The following is a 13,827-nucleotide window of genomic DNA, read 5'->3' as shown; positions in this document are numbered from 1 at the left end:
GGACTTTGTGCTTGAGCCCTGCTGAGTGACTCGCGGCTCCCTGAAGAACGTAAGACCTCCGAACTTGTGCTTGAGCCCTGCTGAGTGACTCGCGGCTCCCTGAAGATCGTAAGACCTCCGAACTTGTACTCGAGCCTGCTGAGTGACTCGCGGCTCCCACGGACTCTCTTGGTCCCGCCGGACCCCACGACGACAAGCGTATCCCCCAGCTCGAGGATTGTGAGCTTGTGCGCCGGGTACGCTCCTGCATTTGATCCATATCCCCAAAGACGGTCCCGCTACCTCCTAACCCCTCTCCAAGACTTTGCGAGCCCGCGCTCTACTTGTATATATTTTGCCTTGCTGATCATAAAGATCCTACCACTCCGATCTGATAAAGATTTGCTCTTAAGAACTCCTCGTGTGGTGTCTCTCTGTCGTGTGGTGCCGAGTGTGCGATCCTAGATACGAGGTTCCTCCCCTGAGGAGTCTCCCGCCAGTGCCCGGCTACGATACCTCGAGGGTGGGTCTCAGGGCAGTCAGGGCCCCCTCCGGGCCCCTCTGAGGTCGCCTTCTAACATTGGTGGCAAGCGACGGGATTCGGTCCCATAATCTAGAGATCGTACCGTGAACGGCTGTCGCACTACCGACAAAGATGGCAGAAGGAAACACCGTGGTTCTCGTAGAAGACGACGCCAGTACCGTGTTCCAGGTGGAACAACTGGAAGAGTACACTCACAAAGAACTAAAGCAATTTTGTAAGGAACTCAGAATCGCTACCACTGGTCTCAACACCAAAGAAGATATGCAAAAGGCTCTGAAAGCTTGGGTGGATTCTGGAGCCTCCCGCCCAGAAGGAGCGGGGGAGCCCCACAACGAAGCTGGACCCTCCCAAGGAGAACGCAGCAGCAACCAGGTGCGAGGCTTCGTACCAGACGGGGGCCTATCCCCGGAGGAACTCGCAGACAGAGAAAAAAGTCGCCATCACGAGCTCGAATTAGCCAAACTCAAAATTGAGGGCGAGTTGAAATTAGCCGAGAAAAAGCTAGCAGTAGAACAGTTGCGAGTACAAGGAAACTAGAAGAGAAGAAACTCCAACGAGAACACGAGGGAAGGAGACTTCAACTGGAAGATGAACGCAGCTTGAAGGAAATAGAACTGAAAGCAAGAAGCGAAGAAGTGCGGCCCCCGGGGAACCGGGAGGCGGCCGCCCCGACGGAGCAGAAGGTCCACATCCCCAAGGATGTGGTCAAAGAATATTACAAAAATGATGACATTCAGCAGTGGTTCCAGGCCTACGAGGTCGCCATGACCTCCCATCGGGTCCCGCAGAAGGATTGGGGGGCGGGGTTATGGGGACGATTCCTGAGCGAAGGGAGAGACACCCTGCTCGACCTACCCACCTCCATGCAGACCTCCTATGAACACATGAAAACGGCCCTCCTCACAAGGTACAGCCTCACCCCGGAGATGTACCGCCAGCAGTTCCGGGACTGCAGGAAGATCCCGGGTACCACCTGGGTGGAATATGTGAATTTCTTCAGCCGCGCATTCGATGGGTGGATCAAGGGCAGCAAGGTAACCACCCTGGAAGAACTAACCGACCTTATGTTGTGGGAACACCTGGCTGCCAACTGCTTTGTGGAACTACGCCAGCATCTGCTCGACAGCAAGCTCACGGACCAGAGAAATCTGGCTGTCGAGGCGGATCGCTGGACCAACACCCGGGTCTCCCGGGGCCCTGTAGGAGAGTACCCCCGAGCCAGTCAGGGACCACCCCGCCAGAGAGGGGGGGGAAACCAGGGAGGGCAGAGAGAGTCCCAGGCTAGTCCCCCAAAGTCCCAACCTCCACCTTTCCCGGCACCCCCACCAGCTGTATCCGCCCCCCCCCTGAGACGGGGGCACCGGGTAACCATCACTTGTTTCCGTTGCCAGAAGCCCGGGCATTACGCCAACGATCCTGAATGCCCCATGGCCCCACGCACCATCCAGGCAGCACCCCCCGCTAGACAGATAGCCAATGTAGCCCTAGGGAGGAGGTTGAGGAGGCCGAGGAGTGGGAACCAGCCGCTATGGCCCTAGTGTCCTTAGGGGATAGAGAGATGGTCCCTGGGAGCCTCCTGCCCTCTAACACAAAGAAATATGGGCAACTCGTAACGATCAATGGCCACCAGGTAGAAGCCCTCCGTGACACCGGGGCCAGCATCACCGGTGTCCTCAGCCATTTAGTCCACGAAGACCAGGTCCTCCCCAAAGTATTTTGCCCTGTCATTTCAGCCGACAACACAGAAAGCCTATGTAAGGTAGCCCTGGAGCCCTTCGAGTGGGGAGGGGTGGTCGGTAAACTGAAGGTCGCAGTGAGAACCTCCCAGCCCGTCGACTGTCTCCTGGGGAACGACCTGGAAAGTTCCCCCTGGGGACAAGTTGAGCACAAGACCCACCTAGGGATGCTGGGCCTCCCCGAGTGGGTGTGCGCCACCACTCGATCCATGGCGGCTCGACTGACCCCCCTGAGGGACGTCGACAGACAGTCGTAACGTAGTCAGACCTGACCCCTGCACCTCACACCAGCCCCGAGCCCACGGCCTAGCCGATCCTTCCCACCAGAACACACACACCCGACCCGGACTTCCCCCGTCCGTGGCCTTCCCCCTTCGGCCATCCCGGGCCCGCGTGCACACTTCATGCACCAAGATGGCCGCCCGGCTCCAGCGCGACCCTAGCCTATAGGCGCCACTCCGGCTGGAGGACATCGCGCTCCCCTTGGGATGAGAGAGGGAGGAGCAGTTTCCATCACACCTCTGCGCTTCCCTGGGAAGGTGGGTTTCGATCGACCCGCCGGCCTCCCCGAGGGCTGGCTCCACGCCTGCTGGGTGTCTGGGACTCCTCCCGACCCGGCCCTGAAAGGATCAAAGGACAATGGCAGGAAACCCCCAACAAGCGACCCCCAGGTGACAAGACCCCTGCCTGCACAGACTCCGGACATCAAAGAGGAGTCGCCCTATAACAAGGGGTGCTCTGGGACTGTCCGGCAGATTCGCCTTGGAAACACCTGAGCCCTGCTGAGTGACTCGCGGCTCCCTGAAGATCGTAAGACCTCCGACTTTGTGCTTGAGCCCTGCTGAGTGACTCGCGGCTCCCTGAAGATCGTAAGACCTCCGGACTTTGTGCTTGAGCCCTGCTGAGTGACTCGCGGCTCCCTGAAGATCGTAAGACCTCCGAACTTGTGCTTGAGCCCTGCTGAGTGACTCGCGGCTCCCTGAAGATCGTAAGACCTCCGAACTTGTACTCGAGCCTGCTGAGTGACTCGCGGCTCCCACGGACTCTCTTGGTCCTGCCGGACCCCACGACGACAAGCGTATCCCCCAGCTCGAGGATTGTGAGCTGTGCGCCGGGTACGCTCCTGCATTTGATCCATATCCCCAAAGACTGTCCTGCTACCTCCTAACCCCTCTCCAAGACTTTGCGAGCCCGCGCTCTACTTGTATATATTTTGCCTTGCTGATCATAAAGATCCTACCACTCCGATCTGATAAAGATTTGCTCTTAAGAACTCCTCGTGTGGTGTCTCTCTGTCGTGTGGTGCCGAGTGTGCGATCCTAGATACGAGGTTCCTCCCCTGAGGAGTCTCCGCCAGTGCCCGGCTACGATACCTCGAGGGTGGGTCTCAGGGCAGTCAGGCCCCCCTCCGGGCCCCTCTGAGGTCACCTTCTAACAGGTGGGACCCCAGGTGGGCCCTGGAGTCTTGGAAGGGGGTCACACATTTCCAGGCCTCACTTCCAAAACATGTGCTCTTCCTTTTGGAAAAAAACAAATGTCTGGGATGCCTCATTCTGATACTTAAAATGCTTCAGCTGAAGTTAATTGAGTCTCCTGTGCTGTGAAACAAAGAGGCGGGGCAGACAGGTGAAATAATCCTTCGTGCCAGGGTGGCTGCCTGCTTGAATGAAATGCAAATGCGCACTAGGGGGTATATTCACAAGAACGTGCGATAACTACCGCAAGAGTAGCGTAATGCGTCAAATGTCAGCGTCAAATTCGACGCCACGCCGCAAAAATGCGACATGCGAACGCAAAAAATCATGCGATGAGGACAATCGTGGTACACAAATCAGCGAAGACGAGCCACAGGCCTGCAAATCCCACGGGCCTGGCGGGAAAAAGCAACATAAAAGCAAGAAAAAAAAAGCCAAAAAGACATTTCAAAATGCGTAGCAACATGGATAAACCCGGACCGAGTGCAGAGGACAAGCCGAACACCACAAGTCCCACGGAGTACCAGCCAGGAACCCCGCATTCGTGGAAGGGCAAGGACAAGAGGAAGAGAAAAACGGGGTTCAGTCCGCAGGAATATCGGATCCTCGTCACAGAGGTGACTGAACACCATCAACAACTGTTCGGCACCTCCACTGTGGCACGGGTAACCCAAACCGAAATTGGCAGGCCAACGTAACCAACGTCAATGCAGTCCGAGTGTCCAGGAGGTCACCGGAGGAGGTCAAGAGGCGCCGGCATGATCTGAAAGGCAGACCAAACATAAGCTTGTCACCAACAGGGAGGCAGCAACTGCGCATGGAGGTGGGCCTCCTGCGACACAGGAGGAGCTGGATGAGCTGGAGCAAATGGTGGCCACAGTCATCAGTGGGGAGACGGTGGCAGGATTGGTGTGCCTGGACATAGCATGATATGACCTGACACAACAGCAACAGGGTGAGTAACGACCAGGGACGGGGGCGAGGGGAGATGGGCACAATGGCACACATGCCCAAGTATGCGTAGCACACTGCACACCCAAAATGACCGTGGAACATGTCCCTGATTGTCTTGGCACACTGCAGCACACATAGAAACGCCAAGTAGGCCCCCATCCACAATGTGCACAGAGGGGTTCCCCCTATCACCAATATCACCACCGAACCATGCACATGTGCCGAATCCAGCAAAGCAGCGGGTCTGTGTCCCACACTGACTATGCAAGTAACACTGCATGTCCGATAGCATGGCAGCAGCCAAAAAAAATGACATGGCCCACGAATCGACATGGAGGTAACCCAGTGCGGATCACATCCGTAAAGGAGCAGGTCACACCCTGACATGTCCACGTGCACCCACAACCCATGCCTTACAATACACGCAGCAGACGAACAATGCACCAGGCCACAAAATTTGTCTGAGAGCACATATGACCCAAGTCAAAAGCAAATCAGGCCCCGAAAGGCACACAATTCAAAGGCACTCCGCCTCAAAGGCAGTGGCGGTGCGTCCATTGGGGGCGTTGCCCCCCCCCCCCCGCCCGCACCTCCTTCGGCGTTTCTGAACTTAAGTAAACTCTTATTTTATTTAAGTTCAGCGGCTCTGAGGGAGAACTGACAAATCAGGACTGTCAGTCAGCATGACGTCGGACCGCCCACCCCCTTCAGAGTCTGAAGGGGATGGGCGGTCTGGCGTCATGTTGACTGACAGTCATGATTGTCAGGGGCAGGCAGCAGCACAAGCACAAGTGCGCATGAGTGGGGATGGTAGGCGAATTTTTGCACCGTGCCCAGTCGTGCGCACTGGTGCCTGCTCAGGCTGGCGCATGCCCATTAGGAGAGCGAACCTCGGTCTACTAATGGGCAGGCGGGCGAAGCGTAACACTGCCGTGGCCTGCTCTAAGTCAATCCTGGTGCTGCTCCAGCGCCAGGATTGGCTGAGAGGGGTTTGCTACTTCCCAGCAGTGATGCGGCTGTTCCACTGTTGGCGCCAGAACGGACCCGAGGCCGGCGGCGCGGACCTGGTCAGGTAGGATTGATTTTATTTTAAAACTCCCTCCCCCGGCCCCCTCCCCCACGCGACACACCCTCTTCTCCCCTCACGAGCCGCGACTGCTTTTATATACGGAGGTTTCCTTTAACAGAACGTACACATATGCCACACACAAAAATACAGAAACTGTCATCTTGGAAATAGCTATACTATTGGGAATGTAAGATTAAGTAAAATATGTGAAATATAAGCAGGTACTAAATTGCTGCTATGAATTTTTTTACGACGACTTTTCGGACAGCGGTCAGTGTTTCTGCCAGTAAAATTACGGACATAAATACCCGGTTTAAAAATGTCACTTTTTAATTGCTTCTGGCTCTGAGACACGGAGGGACCCGGCCTCCTTCAAGATCTGCCTCAGACAGTCTGAATAATATTGTGTTTGGGGTAATTGCGCCCAGGATAGGAGACATTCAACAGGGGAGCGGGAGGGAAGAAGTCACAACTTCCTTTGTCTCTGATTACACTAATTATTTTCCACATTTCCTAATCGCTAAGTACTCCACTGTGTGACATACAATGTAATGTGTGGTAAAGGTGCTGTTCTGGGTGAAATTCCTGGTTGAGGATCTGTGGGAAGGGCGTGTGAGAGGGGTTGATTGGCACAGAGCACACCTTCACAAAGCTGGCACGCGCTGACCAGGGCAGCAGATGTCACCCCAAGAAAATAGGAAGCGTCCAGCATCTGATGAAAGAGGCCGACCTCCTTTCATCTCAGAATAATTGAAATACAGAGTAAACGGCTCGAGGCTCAAAGAGGCCTCTCTGAACAGCAAGGCTCACCTCACGACGCCCTCTCCTGAACACTTTCACCTATCTGGAGTCTGGAGGTTGGACAGATGCGCTGGGCACGTAGAAAATGTAAGTTAAATTCATCTCTAAAACCACGATTATTTATTTATCGACGGAGAGTAGAAATAAAAAGAATCGAAAATATACACACTCTCTACTACAGTTCACTATTAGAATCACGCTTGGTCTTGTCAACATAGTGAAAGTTTATATTTGACATTTTTTTTGCATGGCGCAGTCTTGACAAGTGACTGGGCTTCTAGGCGCTGTTCAGAGGCTGGCCAGTTCGAGCCTTTTGTGTGTTGTGGATCATTCCAGAAGAAAGTGCAGAAGGTGCTGGGGAGTAGGAAGGAAAGAGGAGGGAAGGAAATAATAAAAGCGATGACGAGAGCACGAAAAAAACTAGAGAGAGTTTGCGAGTCCTGAAACTAGAGCATCATGAAGATACATTCTAGTTTTTGTTAAGTTTGTGATTGGACGTTCCACTTGACACACCAAAGGAAGCACGTATCTCATGAAAACACACTGTTCATGTCAAACACAGACTTAATGTGTGTTTCCATTTCCCAGTAATTTGCATTTAAGTTTAAAGATCTCTTTCAGTTTGGGAAACAATGCATCATCAAGGATGGGAAAAGAGAAGAGGTCAAAATCAATTTGTTTTCTACAGTAGTTGATTCCGTGCTTTATTCGTTTTGACATTTCTTAGCTATGAACCAAATGTTAGCTTTGAAAAGCCATTATCTCCAGCTCTTTCCTCTGCTTTTCGGCCATCCCCCTGACCTGTCGCTTTGGTTGTCTTCCTCAGCTCAGCATGCAGTAGCATTTGGCAAGTGAGTGGGCATTGTTTGCAGCTCAGTTTGACTGTACAATTCAATATTGCTCATGTTGCAGGCTTCACTATGGCATATTTCATTACCTATTCCTCTGTCAAAGTACAGTACGCGCCATGCTTGTTTATGTACAGGAAGAAGGGCAAACATGGTGAGAAACTGCTGCAGCGGCATTATCCAGAACATAACCTCTGTCTGCGATTGTGTCACTATACCTATGCGTACCTGTTTGTGCAGTATGATATATGAGTGTATGCCAACGTGCCACTCACCCTGCAAGTGCTTATTTGTCCTTGGTGCAGTGTGTCATGTGTGATTGTGCTGGACTCTTCCGTCGCTTTTAAGTGCCCTTGGTGCAATGTGCTGTGCGTGAGCGCGTGGTGCTGTGCTTGTGTGTGTGTGCCTGAAGCTGGGCTGTCGCACCCTGGGCCTGGATCTCCCAGGAAGGCCTCTCCGCGACAGGCGGCATAGGACGCCATTGAACCCCATTGAACCCTGTAGAGTACACCGTCTGGCCGCGCCACCCATGGGCGCACAAGCCCGGCTGCAGCTCTGCACACGTCCAATAAATAAGGAGAATTAATATGTGCGGAGGTGCTGCTGTCAAAGCGGGCAGCCTTTCAGATGGCGCTTCCCAACGTCCAATGTCAGGAAACAGGGAACATTTACTGCGCGTAATCTCGTCAAGATTAATGCAGATTGAAAGGCGCAGTGTTGCGTTCTCCGAGCCATGCACTGCCAGGGAATACAGGCGTCCTGGGGTCGTCTCAACCTAGATCACCGTCTGCATTGCATTTAAAAGGTATTATGAACAGCGCATCGTGGTGAATGAGGTGACGTCATATTGTAGACAGTTACTGTAGTGTTCATTGTGGGAAAGAATTCGCCGCATCTTCCCGCTGAAGTCATCGCATGAGTCCCAGAGAAGCTCCTCCAGACAGCCAGCGCCTCGAATATTTGTTTATTTACGTACTTAATGCAAGGATCGCCAGGGCTCTCAAAGCCGAGTTAAGTGGTATTCTTTGTAGCCTCGCTACCAGTTATACAACAAACATATAGAGGTATGGAGCCCACTTTATACAGCCTAAAAAGTTAGCATAACAAATAGCAGAAGGCAAATAAACAGCACTGTCACTCTTAACATTGCTGCATTCAAATAGATGCCTTAATGAAACCAGGGAGATGGGGAAAGAGGCTGCGTTGAAAGCATACATTTCTGCTTGGCATAGTTTATAATCGTGGGGTTTTCACCAAGTTATCTGAGTGGGTTGAGCAAGTGGCTACAGACAGTTCCAACACCAGAAGTGTTCCGTTCACAGACCCTTGGTGCTTGTTTACAGTCAGAGATGCAGCTCTGCTGTTCGGGTTTGCTCACAGATAAAGAGTAGCTTTGACCCCAGTCTCCCGATCACTCCCACCAAGCGGCAACACTGCCAAGCCCAGGGCTGTGACAAGGTGTACGGCAAGTCTTTGCACCTTAAGGGGTATGCGGACAAACAAACCTTTATTCTTCTGTTATGTTCCTTGTTTTATCTGCACTGGATATGAAAAATGTCCTGTGCGCCTTGTGGCTTTTTAACTGTATTTATGGCGGCCGCACCTTTCACAACGCTTGATGTTTAACGTTCATTCTTGTTTTGTGGGCACTAGATGTGGAAAAAGTCCTGTGCGCGATGTTTTACTTTAGTTCTAGTGTCACACGCGCTTTATTTGTTAATATGGCGGTTGTGCAAGGGGGAGTGAGTTGCTGGCTACTCTACTTTCTATTACCTTCTGTGTGGGGCCAAAGCTTGACTTCCTGATCACAATGGCTTTGCTTTTCCTTTGTCACTTTATTTTGCACTTTTTACAAAGAGAGGAACAGAGAGAGATGGAGCTAAGCAGAGCCAGAATGAGAGAGTGTGGCAGAAAGGCATAACGGGTATGTTGAGCTAGAGAGAGAAAAAGAGGGACAAAGGAAGTAAGACAGATATAGGTATGAGCATACGTACACAGTTATCTCTACTATAATCAGACACTGAAACAGACCATTGAATGTTGGAATGTAAAATCCTGTCCCGCTTTGGGGTAACTTAAAATTTTGTCTGCTACAGGAATTTTTAAATATGAGAGAATGTTAATTTGCTTTGGCAAGTCATGCATTGTAGTCTGCACTTAACCCACATGAAATGACACATGGGAGGCCTGCTTTGGCAGTGAATTGGATCTGGAATTTCTGAGTTTGAGTTGCATGGTCAATATTTGTGTGTCACTTTCATAGTTATTTATTTAGACTGTGTTTCTGTTTTATACTGTTTCTGCCTACATATTGAGCCACAGTTTTGGTTGTTTTTGATTGCAGTGGCTCAGTTTATTTGGTGATTCACAATTCCAATCATGGGTAAAACATGGCTTGTTGAACATAGATGAGATGTACTTGCAAATTGTTGGATTACGTATTGCAGTTCAGGTTTTCAATTTGACCAATCTTTTGACTTCTTACCAACGAAATATGAGTGCCTTCCTGGTCGAGGACCACACTGCTTTTTCTCTTATCTGTCTTGTATCAAGACCCTGCTGGACTATGGGGTGAAAGAAAGCTTGAATAAGCAGCTACCTATGTTATTTGACATCTCTTTATTAATGTAATAACTGCACTTTCACAATTGCTTTATTAACCTTCCAGCTTTCTCAAATTTGCTTGAAAATGCACCATTTGTCCACTCGTTTTTTTTTCCCCCCGAACCCCGCTTAGGTTGTTCGGGCTCGCTCGCTCCGCTCGCTCGCTGCGGTGCATTATGACAATAATTTTACGCTCACCACTTTCAAATGTCACCAGCCGCCACTGCTCAAAGGGAGAAGGTCACACAAAATCAGAGCTGCTGGGGCAACTCCCCCACAATGCAGCACACACACATAGCAATCAGAGGACATCAGCAACGACGGTAATGTGGTACAATGTGCAACACCACAGGACAGAGCCCACAACAGGTTCCGCTCGTGTGTAGTAACAGTCCACTCACATCTGGAATTAAAAATTTGCGAACATTCGTGACAAGAATTTTCAATTCTATTAAGGACATGGAGGCAAGGATTATGCTTCTCTATTTCTTTACTGAAATACTCAGCAGCCAATAAAACTCAGTGATAAAAACAAAAAACTACAGTACCCATGAATACCATATGGGTCACATGCATAAACATAGAGTCTCTGCCTATAAAACGTCCATCCACCGGAACTGTGTCCTCTTTCTTTTGCAAACTAAAATCAGATAAGTCTCTGTACCACTGTTTTGAACGAACACATCACAGCAAGAACTCCTCTTACTTGTACCCTCTGAGGACCAACAGGACCTAACTTCAACCAGGGACGTGGCCCGAAGAACACCGACAGGACCCTGTAGCCAGGAAGAATAGTCTTCACCATGGAAATTCAAGCTTTACTTGGAATCTGCACCTGAAAGGAATAGAGAGAGTACCCGTAACACCATTCCAGAACTGTTTGAATATACATCAACAGAAGAAGGGCCGGGAAAAGAGAACATGAATTCAGTGCAATACAGACATTTTCAACACAGTATGTTAAATAAATGATAACAACATTTTGGGTGGGATAATCCTCGCCTCCGTGTCCTTAATAGAATTGAAAATTCTTGTCACGAATGTTCACAAATTTGTAATTCTATGTTAGGACCGGAGGCTCCGATTATGCTTGTTCAAAGCTTAGCCACCACAACAGAAGCAACATCCACAACTGGTTTGTAATAAAAGGCTTTAAATGTACTCTCCCTTGACCAATCGGCCGCACTCATAATGTCTGACAAAGTGACACCAGCTGAAAATGCCATTGCTCCTCAAGCTGAATGGGCCCCAAACTTTGAAACATAGATACCCGCTTCACCCATTAGCCAACACATCCATCGTGACAAAGTGGTTGGAGTCACGGGGCGAAAGGATTTCTGAAGGGCAATCAACAATTGACCCTGCATATCTGCTCGAAATTCGGCCGTACGTACCTCATAATCCTTGACACACTGTACAACGCACAACTTCGGATTATTAGGAAATGCTGGATAGGAGACTGAGGAAGTATTACACTTGGTTCTCCGTGAGATAGTGAATGACACCCCTTCTGGGGAAAAACGACGCCCTGCTAAGTCTAGGGCTCAAACATCTGAGACTCTCTTGCAAGAGACAAGGCAAAGTAACAAGTGAGCTTACCCGATAACTGTTTTCAAGAAAGATATTTGTTAGACGGCCAAGATTCCAGAAACCTCAGGACAACAGAATCGTCCCATAACTGTGAATACTTTGGGCACGGGGGTTTAACCATCTGAACGCCTCTGAGCAGTTTACACACCAACGGAGGCTCACCAAGTGGCTTGCCATCCACGTGTACATGCCCTGCGGAGATGGCCGAACGGAAGTTGTTCACTGTCCTGTAGGCCAAGCCAGAGGATGCCATTGAAACCAGAACATTTGCTGCTAAAGAGACATGTGCTATAGCGGGATCCATGTCCCGTTGAGAGCAACAATCACACCACCGTTTCCAAGAGGAAGCATATCGTTTGTGGGTGTTGGCCAACCAGGCCTCGTTGATGAATTTGTCAGCTTCTTTTGAAAGGCCTGGGACTTTCCATCTGTCCCTGAAACCCGCCAGGCTACCAGAGGAAGTTGGCCTGACTCTACTAATGGATGAGGGTTCTGTAGAGGATCCAGCAACAAGTTCCGTAATCTCGGAAGCAGAATTGGAACCGCTCAGAGCATTTCCCGAACCACTGGGAACCATGCCTGTGCCCTCCAGAGTGGAGTGATTAGAATCAATTCCGCTTGATGACGTCTGGCCCGCGCCAGAACCCTGGGGATCATCATGAACGGAGGGAAGGCATAACACAGGACTGTCGGCCATTCTTGAAGGTACGCATCCGTGGCCAGAGCCTCCGGGTCCGGACACCAGCTGTAAAAACTGGGGACTTGCCTGTTGAGACGGGACACAAACAGGTCTATGTGACAGGGACCGCAAAGGTTGTTCGAGCTCTGGAACACCCGAGGGTATAGCATCCAGTCGCTGAAGTCCTGCAAGTGACGGGAGTGCCAATCCGCGACCTCGTTGCTGTATCCCGGAAGATATTCCGCCACTGCTGAAATTCTGTTCCGGAGGCAAAAGTGCCAGAAGTCCTTGGCAATCTCTGCCAATATTCGGGACTTCGTGCCTCCCAACTTGTTCACATACCGTACCGCCGAAATGTTGTCCATCCGAAGGAGGATACAACAATCTGTTTTCTGTGATGACAAACAACGAATCGTAAATGAACCAGCCAAGAGTTCTAGGCAGTTGATATGCAAAGTAAGTTCTTCCGGCGACCAACGGCCACCCGTGGACAACTGGCTGCAACGGGCTTCCCAACCCCACCGACTGGCATCGAATTCGATCACTATATCCGGCGTCGATCCGAAGAGGGCTCGGCCGTTCCAAGCCTCCATCTGAGTAACTGAGGCCTTTTTGAAGATGCCGTATCTTCAGCCGTTGAAGGGCCCGGTAGTGGAGAGGACCCAGGAATATCGCCTGAATTGAGGGGCCAGTAATCCCACAATCCGGGCTACGGATCTCCAAGACACTATTTGCTTGTGAAGTGTCGATCGCAATTCCCTCTTGATGGACCTGATTTTTTGCGTAGGTAAAAGGAGCAGGCAAGTCAGGAAGTTGTCAAGGAAACCCAGGAACTCGATCGATTGAGATGGGATCAACATTGATTTCTGTTGGTTCACAATAAACCAGAGACTCTGTAAGAGATTGATTGTCCATTCGAGGTGTAGGATGACTAGTTGGGGACAGTTCGCCATTATGATGATGTCGTCGAGATAGACGATCAGACAAACTCCCCGCGCTCTCAGAGATTGTACCACTGGACGGAGGAGTTTCGTGAAGCACCACGGTGATGACGAGAGGCCGAACGGGAGAACCCTGTACTCGTAACAGATCCCCTGTCAAAGGAACTGCAGGAACCATCGATGAGGGGCGAAGATAGGAATGGATAAAAACGCGTCCTTCAGGTCCAGATGGACCATCCTGTCCCCTTCTCGGAGGAGATTGCGTAGAAGATGGATGCCCTCCATCTTGAAGTGACGGTAGACCACCCAGGCATTGAAGTCTTTTAAGTTTAAGACTAGTCTGGAACCACCCCCTTTCTTCTCCACTAGGAAGATATTGCTGCAAAAACCGCGAGGGTGGGGAGTCGAGACCACTATGGCCCCTTTCTGAAGCAGAGAGTCCATTTCTGTGGAGATAAAGGTCTGATCGTTTTGGAAATAAAACATCTTTGGAGGGTGTGTGGTTTGTGAAGGGTGATCGTTCAGTTCTAACTTGTACCCCTGCACGTTTCCAAGACCCATGCATCTTGAGAGATCGTGCGCCAATTGTCTAGGAAAAACATCAATC

This window comes from Triturus cristatus, chromosome 7, assembly GCF_964204655.1.
Source record: "Triturus cristatus chromosome 7, aTriCri1.1, whole genome shotgun sequence".
NCBI lineage: Eukaryota > Metazoa > Chordata > Amphibia > Caudata > Salamandridae > Triturus > Triturus cristatus.
The sequence above is the reverse complement of the archived record's forward strand: the minus strand, read 5'-3'. Positions refer to the sequence as shown.